The 16,310-nt window shown below is 42.0% G+C and overlaps 1 protein-coding gene across 5 annotated transcripts in view; it reads left to right on the plus strand.

Annotated features, from left to right (window-relative positions):
* The first annotated feature begins 2,024 nt into the window (after positions 1-2,024).
* PRICKLE1 (prickle planar cell polarity protein 1) overlaps positions 2,025-16,310 on the plus strand; it is a 114,439-nt gene continuing 100,153 nt past the window's right edge. For 2 of the 5 annotated variants that reach the window (XM_007168331.2, XM_057556204.1), the window contains exon 1: positions 2,025-2,486. The gene's annotated coding sequence lies outside the window, so the exon portion shown is untranslated. Of the gene's footprint in view, positions 2,487-3,268; positions 3,413-7,201; positions 7,325-16,310 lie in introns of those variants that run through there. The other 3 variants (XM_057556201.1, XM_057556198.1, XM_057556199.1) reach the window with 3 other exon arrangements.

Consider the following 16,310-nt stretch of genomic DNA (forward strand, 5'->3'; position numbering starts at 1 on the left):
GCAATGGGTCCAAAAGATGCTGCCCAGAGCATTGTCCAAAGAGGCAACAATCCTCTTAAGGGGCAATTATGAATGTCCTCCTGTGCCCAGCATGTTTGATACCAAACAATAGATGCTCAACAAACAAAACCTTTGTGAAGTCACCATAGAGCTGTAAGTCCTCCGATATCAGATTCATTTCTAATCATAAGAAAGTAGCATTGTCTCCAGTTAATAGGGAGAGCCAAGTGCGGTTTCCATAAATATCCTCCTCTTGAGCTTCTCCATACTCAGCTCTGCCTGCTACAAGTGTCTACTGGTCCATCAGAGAGGACTTTCTCATGAAGACACAGCTGCAGGAGTTCAATGATGCTGTCCTCCACTCCATCCTCCATTGATTCTATTCCACTGAGTCATTTGTTGGGAAACTGCTTTCATTTGAAGGTCTCCATTGAGACAATAGACAGATAGGCACCCACAGATGCTAATAGGATAGTGGACTCTTTGCCCTTCTAAGTACTAATTTTCATGACCTCCATGGGTGGAATAAATCATTTTGTCAGTCTTCTTGGCATTTCTGGAGTTTAGGTAGAAGATAAAAGTTTACAGCTTAATAGAAGCATTTGTAACCCTGGCAAGATAAACAGACACAACTTAAAAGGCCAACTCCAATAAAATGCCAAGGAGCAAGACAGCCCAGATTGTTTTTCCTTAGAGTCCCGTCAGTTACAAACACCAGGAACAAGTGGAGTTATTTCAAAAGCAACAGCCTTGTTTCCTGAGGGATCTATGCTCAGAGGTTTAGAAACTCAGTCATGAATCTAGAGGGGAGAAAGTTTCGACAGTGCAGGGAGATCTGAATCTGACTTGGAATCACAGAGCACAGGGCTGTGGTCAAACATTTTCCTAGATTTGTACCTTTTCTCCTTCCTTCTGCCTTTAGATGTTATTGCTTTACATCCCCTTTTTCATCGGCTCCGAATTTGTTTAGTATTCCCTTGTTTTACTCCCAATGAAAATCGAGGAGATTTGGTGCTCTGAAATTGGCTGTTTTGATTTTTCTTAAAGGAATAAAAAAATGCATCGATCAACACCGCACCCCCCCCCCACACACACACGCATACACACATCCTTATCTTTCTGGAAGATGTTACAGTGTCTTAGAGGGTTGTAGAAGGGATTGAGAGATCAACGAAGCCCCAGCTTTGCAGAGACACCCGTGAAGTTGGGCTCAGCAGCTGCTGTCGGATTCACCTTCTGCAACGAGGGAAACAGTACTCCCACGGTGTGAGACTCCACTGATCTGGAACTGGATGGAACGAGTGAAGGGTTTTAAGGTTCTAAGGCAACCCAGATGTCAGGGCAGAACTTTCAAACAAGCTAAATCCAAGTTCCTCCTGAGCGAAAGCGCCTGAGAGCCCAGCCCTGGGAACTGGGCAGAATAAAAACATGGAGATTAGCTTGGCCAATGAAAAATGATCATCGTGATCAAATTAACACTTTGAACACGGCTTTAAGTTCGCCACGCTAACTTGGGTCAGGTTGGGGACATTGCGATGGGCTGAGGTTCTCACGTGCACTCCCCAGACTTAGAGTTTTTTGTTTTTTTTTTTTTTTTTTTTTGAGACGACCAGGATCGTCGGGGAGGGAAGGGAACAGACTAGAGGCTGAATCTTTGGCTTCGTGCTCCGAGGCGGAGACAGCCCAGCCTGTGGGATTACACGAGATAGGATCGAGTCCAAGCGGGTCCCCAGCGAGGCGAGGCGCGCCGGAAGGAATCTAAGTAAGAGTTTAATTAACTACCCCCCTCCCCCACGCCAAAGGAGAAGAAACCCAAATAGGCAACCCCCAAACCGTTTGATCAGAGGAAATTGGGTTTGTCTTTTTCCCCGCTTCACCCTTCCTGTCTTTCAATCCATCAGAATGGTTGGTTAAAAAAAAAAAGGCTTAAGATCGGGGGCGGGGCAGAGGAGACGACCCAAGTGCACTTGAGAACCTGGGCTGTGCCCAGGCGAACTTCATCCAGCAGATCCCCCGCGCCCAGCTCAGCCCTCCCGCTGCGCCGAGCCGGTCCTGCCCGCCCCGCCGCCGGAGCCGGGCGCCGACCCGGCCTTTCCAGGCGGAGCCAGGGGCGCGTGGGCGCGCGAACAGCCCTGATCCCGCGGCGGCGTCCGCGCTCCGCGTTTTCGCTAGCCCCGGGCAGGCGGCCGAGGGCGGGGTGCGCGGCAGCGCGGCGCGGGCTGGGGAGCAGGGCGCACTCCGCCTGCAGCCCAGCGAGCGCCGCCTCCCGCGGCCGCCGCGCCCGACAGCGCGCCCCGGAGCGTGCCCGCCTCGCACAGCCTGCACTGACCTCCGCGAGGGGCACCGCGGCCGGCACGGCCACGTCCCGGGCTTCGGATGGTTCGCGTGCTGCCCACCCTCGCCCGCCGCTGACGCCGCGGACCTCAGCTCCGCAGACCCGCCGCGGCGCCGACGACAGTCCAGCCGAGTCCCGCTCCTTCGCCGGGGTGAGTGGGCTCCGCAGAGGGGCTGCGGGTGCGGCAGTGAGGGGCGAGCGCCGCGGGGGAAGGGCCCGGCACGGTCCGCGTCACTGCGGGGGGTCTGTGACACCCAGACTGGGTCGGTGTCGCAGAAAATGGGGGAGATGGGCATAGTCGGTTTGTTGGGCTGGGTAGACAGTGAAAGCAGATACTGGGGCTGCAGCACCAAGAGGGCTTCAGATAGGCTGCCCGCACGGCTCCTGCTTGCTGCATCACAACCAACTCTTCCCTTGATTCTCTCCTGCGTGGAAACCCGCTCAGCGGCCCCAGAGTTGGGGCGATGCGGGGCGCGGGGAGGCCGGGGTGCATTGGTCCGTGTCCACCTCTTAGGATCGCCTGTCACCTACTGGCGTCCGGAGGCAGGGTGCCTATTCTCCCCTAAAGCTCTGGGGAAAGGGCCGATTGCTTTTTGGCTGAGGTGCATCAGCTCCCCCCTCCCGCCCCCGCCCCCGCCCCAGCAGTAGTGTTTTCCGGATTTTGCACGTATATGGGAAAGAATGGGAGCGTCTTCTTCCCTTTAGGCAGAAAAAGTTGGAGAAACTGGGCATGTTAATAATTAGCAGGACCGGGACTCAGGATGCAGCAGAAAGCTGTTAAATTTTCATTGCCCTCTAAGAAAAACAGACGGCATCGCCAGTGACTGTTGGCAGTGCCGTGTTATTTGGGGGACTTTGGGAAAATCGTCCACAGATTGTCTTCAGGAGACTGAAGAAGGAGGTGGGGGTGGGGGGAGGATGGCTGGCACTGCCGTGGGTTCCAGCTTCCCTAAGGAGGATTCAGAGTCATAAGCCAAACACGTTTGGTTGCTGATTTTGAAGAGTATGGTAGGCAGAGCTGCGGCCCTGAGCAAGGTGAAGAACACAGCATGGGAACTGCCTAAAGGAAAAGAACATGTAAGGATCTTGCCTCTCCCGAGGAGTTCAGATGCATTTGTGCTATAAAAAGCGTGCATATATATGTGGCTTTGGGGACGGGTTTTATGAAGGACAGATTACATGTAATGAAATTGTATTTGTGCATGCCGGTACAGTTTTGTCTACCTCCCGATTTTAACCAGACTTCAGAAGGCACTGTCTACAGCTGATGTTATATAATCGATGCGGTTCCCCATCAGTTAATTTCTAATGTGCCTTTGGAGTAAAAGGAACTTCGTCTGTTACTTCAGACCAAACCCAAGGTGTAGACGGGTGAGGGTTGCTGAATGTTTGCCCTGGTCTGGCTCCAGATGTGTGAGCTCAGCTGTTGCCTGTCACTTAGGTGACAACTGGCCTTTTCCCACTAAGCCTTTGCTGTCTCCATTATCCTCAGTGAAGTGTCAATGTTCAGCCGCCTTCTATTATCAGAGTGGACTCTAGCCCCTTGGGAGGTGGCAGCCTTGTTTCACCATCCCCAACAATATGCCTGTTTTCAGACACTAGGAAGGAAAAAAAAATCCCATGACAGCAAGATAGATACATTTTGAATGCAGCACCAACTTAATCCAAAGATTCTGCTTTAATCAAGACAGCTCTGGAAGAATGACGCAATATTTGTCAAGCCTTTTTCTTTGGAACAATATTTACTCCCACTAGGGGATTTTAAACTTAAACAGCAGCCATTTATCTTGCTGTCTGGCGGGGCCCGGTTCAGTTTGCCTCCATGTGGTCCTAGCCTAGGTGGCTGGGCTGGGCCTGGGACAGGAATCTGTCATTGTAGCCCAGCTGGAGCCTGAAGAAAACAAAATACAGCACCTGCTGGTACCAGGAGGTTCCTAAATGCCATCAACTGGCGAGTCAGGAAACACAGAAGGAGATATTTTACAAGCTCTTCCAGAAATGTTTATACAAAGGATTTAAAGGTTAACAATGCATGTGCTCTACCTATTAATACTAAAAGGTGCTAGAAATGAATGCCCGTTACCCACAGTTGAAAGTTAGCACACTTGCTGATGAACTTGAGAATCTCTTTTAATAAGCCATGGCTAACAATAGTGACTTCTTCTTGTGAATCAGTGTGGGAGGGAGGGAGAGAGGGCTAAAGGACTGGATGGGACATAGGGGTAGCTATATTGATGTGAGAAAATGGATTTTGTAAATTAATTTTTCAATCCTTAATTTGGTACTAATTGGTGATTTATCACTGAGGGAGCCTGTTGGTTCACAGGTTTTTAAAAGAAAAGTGATGTATTTTACTCAAGTGACAGATTCAATCAGTTCTGCCAGCAATACCACTGAACCTTTAATTAAAAGTTTATCATGTTTTCAAAATCAAGGTCCATGGAACCACCATTTGTCTCTATAATAAAGGAGGTTGTAATGAGTCAGCTTGGGTCACCCAAATAAAAGCTAATATCTGCTGGAGGAAAAAAAAGACCCTTATAGGGTTAATAGCTAAACTATTAAGTTTAGAGTCAGATATGGGTAAAAGTCTGGTTATTCCTAATGTCCTCTGCTATGATAACTCTGAAAAGACACAAAAGAAAAAAGGTTACAATTTAAAATTTCTTAAGTTAGAATTTTAAAAAGTAAGCTGAAATCTAAGTTTTAAAAAGTGACACTATAAGATAATTTCTCTAAAACCATTTATAATTACTTGAAAACCAAAAACAAATACTTGAGTATTATGAGTGACTTTTCATAATACTCGTGAGATGGAACAAGAATTTTTTAAATGATTCTCCAGTAATTAAGTAACTATTTTAGTGATACAGTTTGGGTTGTCCATATTACTGGAAACAATTTTCAGAAAAGATTATTCTAGTTACTACTGTTAATTTTCCCATTAAAGTAGTTTATAAAGAGTAAATTTTTCCTTTTAAAGAAGGAAAGTAATTTTAAAAATCAAAGTGATTCTCATCTGTGCATAGAAATGTTAAAGATGCAAAAAAAATAGCTCTCTTTTTTTCCCTCCAGGTTACATAAAATAATGTTAATTTTTTAACTCTTATTCATGTGAGAATATTCAGTTTGCTTAAATGCAGGTCCAATTATTTCACAATCAAGAGGAATTAGGAAAGTGAATGAGTTATATTTCTTGGCTGGTTGGTTGGTTGGTGTTTTGAGGGGCCACTCCTGCTTTGTCTTCTGGTCACAGAATAAAGGAGTACCGTATTACACACTAATGTCTTTAGAAGGTTGTATTAGCAAACGAGCTGGGAGAGGGAAGTACAGTAGTCCTGGTGCCAAGTCCTGCCTTGATGCAGTTCCTCGAAACCTCAGGCGGTATGTGGAGCCAGAGCCGAGTGCCAGGACCCAGCCGGCTCCCCTTCTGGACTCTTCCGTCTCTGGACGCACACAAGCCTAGCACCTCAGCGCCGCCAGCAACCAATAGCCAACCTTCCTGTCTGTGGCCGTGCAGAAGTGATGTCGCGGAGGTTAACTAAGTGTGTGTTGGTGGAGGAACATTTTGGAACAGTGGAAAAGGCCTGGCCCGAAATTGCACATGGGGGTCCACCTCCTTCTCCATTTCCCTCACTCTCCTCTCTCCTGAAGGAGGGATGGTGCGAAGAGACAGGCTTTACAAGATGAAGCACGCTGATGTCATGACACTCCTGGCGCAGAGACACGACAGAATAATCGGACCCCTCTCCCGTGTGCCAGAATGACACGATTTTTCCAAGAACCGTTCCTGAGCCAGTGGTCCGCTGGCTCTATTTCCAGTCCCCCGGGGGCGGTGCGGGGGGTGGGGGGCGGTTCAAACCTCTCAAAAAGAATGCAGTCATTCTTCCTGTGTCTCTGTTTTGTGCGCTTGTTTAGACTAAACTCTAAATGCATTTTGGTCACTTTTGAAGGGACCTCTCTAGAACAAGAACGATTGCCCAGCCTGAACTGATTAGACCTCTCCGGATTCATTTCCTTATGAAGAGAGATTTTAAATGTAAAATAAAAATAAAAATACCAGCAAGGCAGAAGCCAGTGTAAACATTTTAAAACTTAGAGCTGTAAACTAGCGAGCAGCTGTCATTCCCCTTTACTGAACTTTTTCCTTCCTGTCCGTAACTTCGTCCGAAGCGATCCTAAAAAACAACTGACCAGTTCCACTGCAGTTGCATTTTTTTCTCACTGGTAGGTTTGTTCTAAACTCTTGGGAGAGAAGCCTTTCATTTCTAGTGGATTACACTTCAGAAGAAAAAAAAAAAAAAAAAAAAGTGCGGGCTGTGTTATTTCAGTTGTTGAAGTACTAAAGTCATGTACTCCTTTCTAAGAGTTTTGTCCCGACTGCTGATTTATAGCACCCACCAGTTTTTGCTTTGTGTACGTTTCTCTCTGTTTCCTTCTTGTCTCATTGGGCCTCTGGAAAGAAAGAGTTGTCAATAATACAGTGAAAATATTGTAGTCAGATGTGGCCTTAAGGAGACCCCTGGGTGCAGCGTGCTCTCCCTCAGCTGCCCTGCTTTTATCTGCAGTGCAGATCCCACAGCTTACAATTATGGTCTTTGACTTTGGTAACAATTCTGTTTGAAATGTTTCCAATTACACACAATATTGGCGGCATGTAGCAGCTGCATGCCAAAAAGCATTTCCAAGTGTGTTCCAAGAATCAGGCTGTGATTGCTTTTAATTTAAATAAAGGCTATTTGGTTTCCTGGGAAGCTTTTTATAACTACCTTCTCTCCCCCACCCCATTTTTGTCACCTTTTAAAAAAAGTCTGATATAAGGTAGCCACCACTTAATGTGATACAGTATCGGCCCTGGTTTTCTAGGATGGCCCTTGGCTTTGTGCAAGCATGAGGACTGTTCAATAAAGGAAAACTTAAAGAAACATTGTACAGCAGTTTGGATTTCCCCAAAGAAGAAAAGAAGGAAAGGTTATCTGATCACATATTGTAAGTAGCCAATGTTTTTCGAATTTTTCCCCCTCCTTCTTTAGGGAATCTGTCATTATAATTATCTATTTAGGTCACTGAAGATTATTGGGTACAGTGTCTTTCCTTCAACTTCTTCTACTTTTCTTTTTGTGAGCCCATGAACATATGTTAAAGACACATTAAAAAAGTAGAGAAAAGTTCAATAAGAATATTCTTAAAACAGTGGGCATGGGGGGGGCGGGGCAGGGAGGGAACCATGGAAAGAATTTCACCATTCTACAGCCACCAAACCCGCCAGATCACCCCCTCTGTGGGCTTGAAATCTCTGAACACTGAAACCTTTTAAAACAGTAGTGGCTTAAATCTTTTAATAGCTACCAGATATACTTGACTTATTAAATCTGAAAATAAGAAAATATACACTTTCAGGATTTAGAGTGAAGGGATTAGTTGCAGGACTGGGGAGTTCTGTTTCCAGGATGGCTTGTTGGCCCATTTGAAACATAACACCTAGAGCTAGAGGGTATCCAATAGCTGAGGTGCTAAGATGGTCCCAATTAGGGTGTTTTCACATAGGCTCTTTCAATCCTGGCAAACACATCCTATAGAATATAGTGCTTCTTTGGGTTGAACAGTAGTTGACTTGCATAAATGCCAACATCTCTTCTGGCATTTTTGGAAATCTTCCATCATGTAATAAATAGTGCTGTATAATCCAAATTTGTAAATGCCATGTTTCATGTAGCCCCTGTACAGACAGCTGAAATTAACCCAGGCTGCTAGGGATCATTGAGATCCTGGAGGTTAAGTTACTGCCTGCATCCAATGTCCTACCACTAATGAACGATGGTGGGGGGCTTTGACCAAAGCTAGGAGAGGGTGCGAGGTTAGCCTTAGTGTAAGAAGCACCCACCAACCGACACTTAGACTTGTCCTTTCTCCTTGAAAACTCTTTCAATTAAGCAAACCTTCTGAGAGGAAATTTACTCAGCTCAAGGTAGAATGAGATTTATGTTGCTTTACCAGCTGAGTACCCCAGCCTGCCAAATACTCAGCCCACCCAGGTCCATTGCTATAGTGACAAAACCCACTATAGTAACTATGGTTGAAGTAGAAAGTCTATTAAAACCCATTTCTATATTGGCCAGCTCCTCTGCCCTCGTTGCAGTGCAGTCTTCTGGATACACACACACACACACACACACACACACACACACACTCATACACAACATTCTTTTAATCTAATAATAGTAAACTGATTTAGACCATGTTATAGTTTCACGAGAGGCATTTGTACTTGTTTTTTTTTTTTTCTTTTATCTCAGTGACAAGTAAATAGTATGGTATTCTTCTGAAGAAACTCATAACTTGTTAACTGTAATTGATGTTTCCAACTCTGTTATTTACATGCTTGAATAATCTACGTTCCTTCATTAGGATCTGAAAAAGACCTAGATAGCATGGCATTTTGTTTTGCTTTAAAATATCTCTGCCTTGAAATAGAGACACAGATGTAGAGAACAAACGTATGGACGCCAAGGGGGGAAAGTGGGGAAGGGAGGGTGGTGATGGGATGAAATGGGAGGTTGGGATTGACATAGATACACTAATATGTATAAAATAGATAACTAATTTTAAAAAAGACCTAAAAATAAATAAATAAAATATCTCTGCCAAACAATTTCAGGAACTGTTAGATTTTATGTAAGAAGACTCCGTAGTGCTCTAGTGTTGAAATACTTGTTATAATGTGTGTCAAAAGGAGACAGCATTTTAAATTCTTCCGTGACTATGTAATTAATAAGTATGTTCAGTGCTTGAAGTATGTGCATGTTACATAATTTTTAGAAAGAGATAAAGTTAGCTCTGAAGTGCATTAGAGAATCACAGATGTTTCTTGTAAGAAAATTCATATGCTTCGTAGGAATTTTGAACTCCTTTCTGATGCTTAGCTTTGTTTCTTGCAAGGATCATATGAATAATTTCATTGAGTTGCTTCAGTTCTTATTTACACAAGCCTTGGGAAGGGAGCTGAAGTGATAAATAACTTGCCCCCTCACCTAGTTCTGAAATGCTTTAGCCTTTTATGTTTTTGTGAATGTGAAGGGAGGGAATAAAATATACAGAAAAGTTGTTTGTGTTTAACTAACTTAATCATATAAGTTCCCTTTGTGGGTCTTCTATAAGCTTAAACAGCTTGTCAGGCTAATAGCCAAAAACATGTCCTCAAGTACTGCCGAACGTGTTAAAAGCAGACCAGGCTTTCTTCATATTGAGGTATTGGAAACATATTTTTTTTTAACCTTCTGAATTTTAGGAATAAACCAGAAAAAATCACTCTCTTCTTCTCCTTACCCACAAAAGCCAAAATTATTATTCAATGCAGTGCTGAAATGAGAAACTGATAGGACTAATGATATTTGTGTGGGAGAGTTTTAAACTGGCTTGACTTGACTGTTTAAGCAGGAAGCAACCAGGTTACAATGGTACATGATGGGTCTTTGTTTTTTATGTGTTCATGTTGCCTGTACACACTAGCTTTTTTTTACTTTGGTTCAGTAACTTTTGGTCAAGTACTTGTCCATTTATCCTGTTTCTTCTTGAGCAGACATTCAAGAACAGACAGTGGTGATGCAATATAATAGTACAGAAAAAGACAGTTTTTCTACCATCATTTTCTGAAAATCAGAAAATTTGGACTGTAGTCTAATAGCTGTGTGATTTCTAGTCAGCCACTCAGCCTTTCTGGGCCTCAGTTCCTCACATATAAAGTAAGGGAATTAGGCCAGGTCAGTGCATGTTAACCAAAGGTTTGAACCGTAAACACCTGTGGAGCTTTTTCAAAATGCAAACACACAGAGATTGTTAAGGCAGCAGGTTTGGGGTGGGGTCTTGCACATTTAACTTGAAAAAGCTCTTCAAGTAATTTGATACACAGCTGTGGTTAAGAGCCACTAAATTAGATGATCTCTAAGATTTCCTTCCAGTTCTAAAATTTTATGTTTCTAATCCTACTAGACTGAACATTTTTCCTTCCTTCCTTCCTTTCTGTTTTGTTCATTTGTTCATTCATTCTTAACAGCTACATTCATTCCTAATGTTGCTGTCAAAATATAGACATCATTTTAACTCAGTTCTGGGAAGATCTATGTTCTGCTCCTGTGAGCAGATGGTAATTGATATAAGGGAGGAACCACGTTAGTTCACCATTTCATACCCAACGCCTAACACAGTGCCTGGCACATAATGGACACTCAACAACAGAGAGCCCCAAAACTCAGGAATCTTTGAAAATGTGATGTTAGTTATTTTAAAGTAATATGGTCAACATTCTGTAGTGTACACGGAAGTATAAATATAATGCTGTACACATGAGACTTATATAATGTTATAAGCCAATATTACCTCAATAAAAGATAAATTAAAAATGAAATAAAGTAAAATAATATTCTCAATATGTTTTTTGTCAGCCTCCAGTTACCTTTCAGGTAAAGTGCCTCCAAATTTAAAACAATGGATGTAATTGTTCATCTGAAAAATAACATAATAAATACATTATTTCCCTTATGTTTTCAGACTTTTGGGATACTCTATAGTGTACTGATTGTAGTTTTTCCCAGATTAACAATTGGTCTCATTGCTTTAAATGTGGAGTTACATCACCTGAAAAGGTATCTGGAGGTTGACAAAAAAGATACTAAGCATATTACTTGAAAGTGTAATTAATGTACTATGAAAAACAGTTTATCCTATGAAAACCATAATGTGTCTTATGTTTCCTTATCTCTTGGGCTCCTGCATTTGTTGAATGAATGATTGTTCAATTTTCTGCCATGACCTATGTGTGTCAGTTTAAGAAGTATAACCCAACCAAATCACTATAAAGGTTTCAGAGCTTATCTGACAAATTTACAACTTTATTACAATTTTAAGTCTTATTTTAAAATATTTTAAATTACAAAGGTCAAAAATTTTAAATCGATTGCTAATTATAATTGTTTTTTATAGCCAGCCATTATGTTGGATCCTTTTACAGACATGATTCCACATCATATATTTCATAACATATAAAGTGCTTTTAAAGTGTCCATATCCACAGTGCATGTGTGTATACATAGATATATGTGTATGTACACACATATATATATTGTTCTAGATACGATAAATCAGAAAATCTCAGTAAAATATGAGAAGCACACTCTGTTTTTCTCATAACTATGATGCATCTGAAAGTTTTATTATCAAGGGTAGGAAAATTCTTGGTTGCATAGTTTTGTGCAAATTGATTAAAAGAGTTTGTTGCCCATTTTGTTTCTTTGCTCTTTTCTTCAGTCTTTGAAAATTTGGGTTATTTCCTATCATTATCCATTATTACCATTACTGTAGAACATAGACTAAATAAAAAGAACTTAAACCAATCAGTGTAACTGCTGGCTGTGTCTGCATAATAGGAACAAAAGGAGACATTTGATACTTACCTAGTTTACTTGATTTTTTTGTTGTTATTGTATGTTGCCGTTCTTGAGGGGAGGAAGGGTGCTTTGTTTTTAATTAAAAGAACTTTAAAAATTCACCTCTTTAAAACCTGGATAACTGTCCAGTTTCCTCTGAAATTTTTCACTGTGAAGGCATGGCCAGTAGCAAAATCAGCTAGCGTGAGCTCTTTTTTCCTACACCCACTGCCAGATCAACTAATCAGGGCCTCAGAGTGGACACTGACACCTGAGTTATCTGCTTGAGTTGTTTGTACAACGTTAACAGGAAAGCTCTCTCTTAGTCATTATGTGAAGGGATACTACTGTGAGGCACTTTAGTCAGGAAAAAGATTAAGTAGTCGCTAAACAGGGTTTCAGGATCATTGGAGGTAAATTGAGGGCTGGTCCAAAGTATGGTATAAGCCTTATTATTTGTAGGTTTCACTTTCCTGAAGTTTCACAGCTAATCTTCTTGTTTGTTCTGGACTTCAAGCTAATATAAAAGCACACGTGTTGGTTTTTCCAAGTGGGAAGATGGCTCACTCCATCCCTTCAGGTATCGGCTCAAAAGGCATCTGATATCCGGGAAGCCGTCCCTGATCACCTTACATGAAACAGCAGTGCCCCTGCCTTCCCAGACACCAGTTAGCACTCCCAAAACCCCTTAACCTGCTTCACTTTTCTCCATAGCACTTACCACTCCTGGACAGATACCTACTTATTGTAGCTGTTTGTTCCAGGAAGAAATCTCTATGCTGTCTTGTATATGGCTTTATGCCCATTCTTATAGTGCCTGGCACATAGGCACATAGTGCCTGCAGAATGAATGACTGCAAATATTTAGGGAGCTTCGAATTGGAACACCCCTCCCTGATCTAATAATATGTATAATAATGTGTATAAGCTAGTTAGAGGGTTTTACTCTTACATTCTCATTCTCATAATAGAACCATAAAGTTAGCAAATGGCCACCCTCATTTTCCAGGGTAGGCATTTGTGGACCATTTTAATGTTATATATAAAGTAAAAACGGAAACCAGGACTTCCCTGGTGGCACAGTGGTTAAGAATCCGCCTGCCAATGCAGGGGACACGGTTGGAGCCCCGGTCCAGGAAGATCCCGCATGTTGTGGAGCAACTAAGCCTGTGTGCCACAACTACTGAGCCTGCGCTCTAGAGCCCGCGAGCCACAACTGCTGAGCCCACATGCCACAACTACTGAAGCCCGCGTGGCTAGAGCCCGTGCTCTGCAACAAGAGAAGCCACTGCAATGAGAAGCCCGCGTACCACAATGAAGAGTAGACCCCACTCGCCTCAACTAGAGAAAGCCCACGCGTAGCAACAAAGACCCAATGCAGCCAAAAATAAATTAAAAAAAAAAAGAAAAATCTATATGTCATAAAATAACCTTTAAAAAAACAGAAAAACAAACAGAGACCTGACTGCTGTTTTTATCTGAGTGAAAATCTCCGAAACAGAGTCTTTTGGTGTATTTGGGTGGGGGGGGGGCGGTAGGGGGGTTGCGGCGGTGCGGGTGGCAGCTACAGTGGAGTTTCTGAGCTGTTTCCTCCCTTATCTGAATAAAGCCAGAGAAATGTTATGGAGTATGAGGAAAGAAACTGATCAAATACCCCTCCTCCCTTCTCTCCACCACAAAGTGCTCAATGATATGTAATCATATAGCGAATGGATGCCATATTAATAGAAGTAAGACCAAATATTTGTGAGCTATGTGACTTCCCACTTCATAATGCACCCATGCACCTTAAAAAAAAAAAGGTAGTATCTTCTGACAGACTTTTATGTTAAAATAAGGATGATGGACTATCTTTCACTCAAGAAATCCTGACTTAAATTCCAGAGGTGAAAAGCTAATCCTCTAAGTGATTTCAGCCAGCTCAGTAAGAAACCTAGTTGCTTGAAATTATTATTTTAATGTCTCAGGTTCCAGGGCTAAATTGGCGGTGAGTGAGCTTTCCTGTTAAGGAGCTGTGCCAATGTATTTGTCCAGAAATGATCATGTTTTAACTCAAGGGTTCTTTATTACTAATACAGCTAATACCTCCGAAGTACACAAAGCAATTTCAGATTCATCTCATTTACCTTCACTGCATCTTTGTGTAGAGGTCTAACCAAGGTTGTCCCCAATTTACTGATGGGGAAGCTGCCTGTTTATTCAAGATGCACCTTCCTAAGGAGCTTTGGTTTGATGATTCCTAAATAAATTAGTAGTTCAATTTTTCTAAAGAAAGAAACAAGCAAAAGAAAGAGGAAAAATAAGCACTTATAATCTATCTAAAATAGTTTGATGATGTTTTATTGTTTTGTAAACATTGCTGTGCTTATATTTGTTCTATATTAAATGCTTTTAGATAATTATAGCCTCTACTACTACTAACTTACATGTAATCTTGGACAAGTCACTTAATTTTTTGGACTCCTTACCCACTTTGTGCCTCAGTTTCCTGAATGATGTGAGAGGCCTGATGACATTTTAAGCTCAGAATTTCCTTGATTCTAAAATACTGGATTTGGAGGCTAAAACTTTAGGGGAATCGTTAATAAATGGGAGCTAATATTGTTATTATTATTAATTTTCATCATTACCTAAGTCCCTGACTAGAATTATTTCACAATCTACTCAAAATTATTCATGTTAACCAGGTGCAACTTTTAAAAATGGTCTCTTTATTCATGATTCAGTGTGGCCAATTCAAAATTCAACAGTAGCTGTGTTTTAAAGACCTAAGAGAATGTACACTTCCCCTTACCAAAAGTCTGGTTTAATAAGTTACATTATAATTTAATATGAGGAGCTAAAAAAATGTAGTAATATTCAGAGCAAATTATTAATCTGATGTAGTTACAACAATGGCATAGTTATGTTCATACTAAAAGTTACAAACGTGAGTACTGTGTTTATACATGGGAAATATGGAAAATTTATAAAGTAAGACTCAAAGTAGTATGTTCATTTACTTATGTAATCAATAGTGATTATAGGGACTTCTCTGGTGGTGTAGCGGTTAAGAATCCGCCTGCCAATGCTGGGGACACAGGTTCGAGCCCTGGTCCGGGAAGATCCCACATGCCGCGGAGCAACTAAGCCCGTGAGCCACAACTACTGAGCCCACGTGCCACAACTAATGAAGCTTGCATGCCTAGAGCCCATGTTCCACAACAAGAGAAGCCACCACAACGAAGAGTAGCCCCCACTTGCTGCAACTAGAGAAGTCTGCGCGCAGCAACGAAGACCCAATGCAGCCAAAAATACATACATACATACATAAATAAATGAATTAAAAAAAAATAGTGATTATAATTTTGTTTAAAATGTGCGTGTCCATTGACCAAATTGGAATTAATTGGGGGAGGTTTAGGGAGGGTTTGCTGGAAAATAAGAGTAGCCCAGCATCCATTTTAGTTGCATTCTTAATATTTTTTTAAACCATAATAATATTCTTATCTCCCCCCTCTCCCAATAAAAGCTGGTATAAATATGCAGTCAGTGGTGAAACTCTTTCTGTATTAATCTTAAATAATACATGTTGGCCTGTGTCACCATACCTACTGGTCTGGCTGTTCCATTTTTGTAGCAAAAATCATTTTTGTGATTAATTAAATCACTAACTTTTACGCAGATTCTCAGGCCCTTGGATCTTATTCACATTCTAATTAGCCTGAGCCTGAAGTTACAGATGGCCCACTGGGAGGTAGGGTACTACTTATATTATATCTCCGAAGATGGAGTTTGTGAGTTGTTCAGATGAACAACTCAATGAGCCATGGCCCCAATCCCAGCAGATGTGCAAGTGACTATAAGTGCTGTTCCAATAGGAAGTCCTATAGAAATGTGACATTAATAATCACCAGTTTGAATCTGGGTAGCTTCAGCCATGACTCAGAGATCAAACGCTATCAGATGGTAATGAGTGTGTGAAAGTGCTGCAAGAAGGCATTCCATCTCTTAATGACACCTTTGTGGGCCTTCTCAGCAGAAGGTTAGAGGGAGGAATAGAAATAAAGTCGCATCTGCTCCTTGGTCTGGAGGCCAGCCCTCCAGGTTACAGTTGGCATACTTTTGCAGAGATGTTTTAGGGACAGCTCACAGTAGTTTCTGTTGTTCTAGCTCCTTAAATGGACATACAGAACCTTTCATCTTCTGCCTCATTTCCTGACCATTTATTCACTTCAAAGTGATGGTAGCTATTTTGCATATTCTCTACCGCCTTTTCTCTCCTCTGAAAGGTAAAAAGAAATTGCACTTACAAACGCATGTTAACCATTTAATGTTAAACTTCCCATTTTTATTTCAGTTTGGGGACATCATTTTCACTTCAGCACACCCTCATTGAGTCCTGTGGTTTGCCAGGCACTGTGCTAGGCTCTGGGAATACAAACATCAAACAAGAATGGTTCTTGTCTTTAAAAAGCTCACCATTTTGTAGGGAAGGAAGGCATTTAAGCACTTGTGAAATACTGTGGTAGAGGCAGGAATAGAAATGTACTAGATATAGTAGTGGCACAAAG

This window comes from Balaenoptera acutorostrata, chromosome 11 (genome assembly GCF_949987535.1).
Source record: "Balaenoptera acutorostrata chromosome 11, mBalAcu1.1, whole genome shotgun sequence".
Classification (NCBI taxonomy): domain Eukaryota; kingdom Metazoa; phylum Chordata; class Mammalia; order Artiodactyla; family Balaenopteridae; genus Balaenoptera; species Balaenoptera acutorostrata.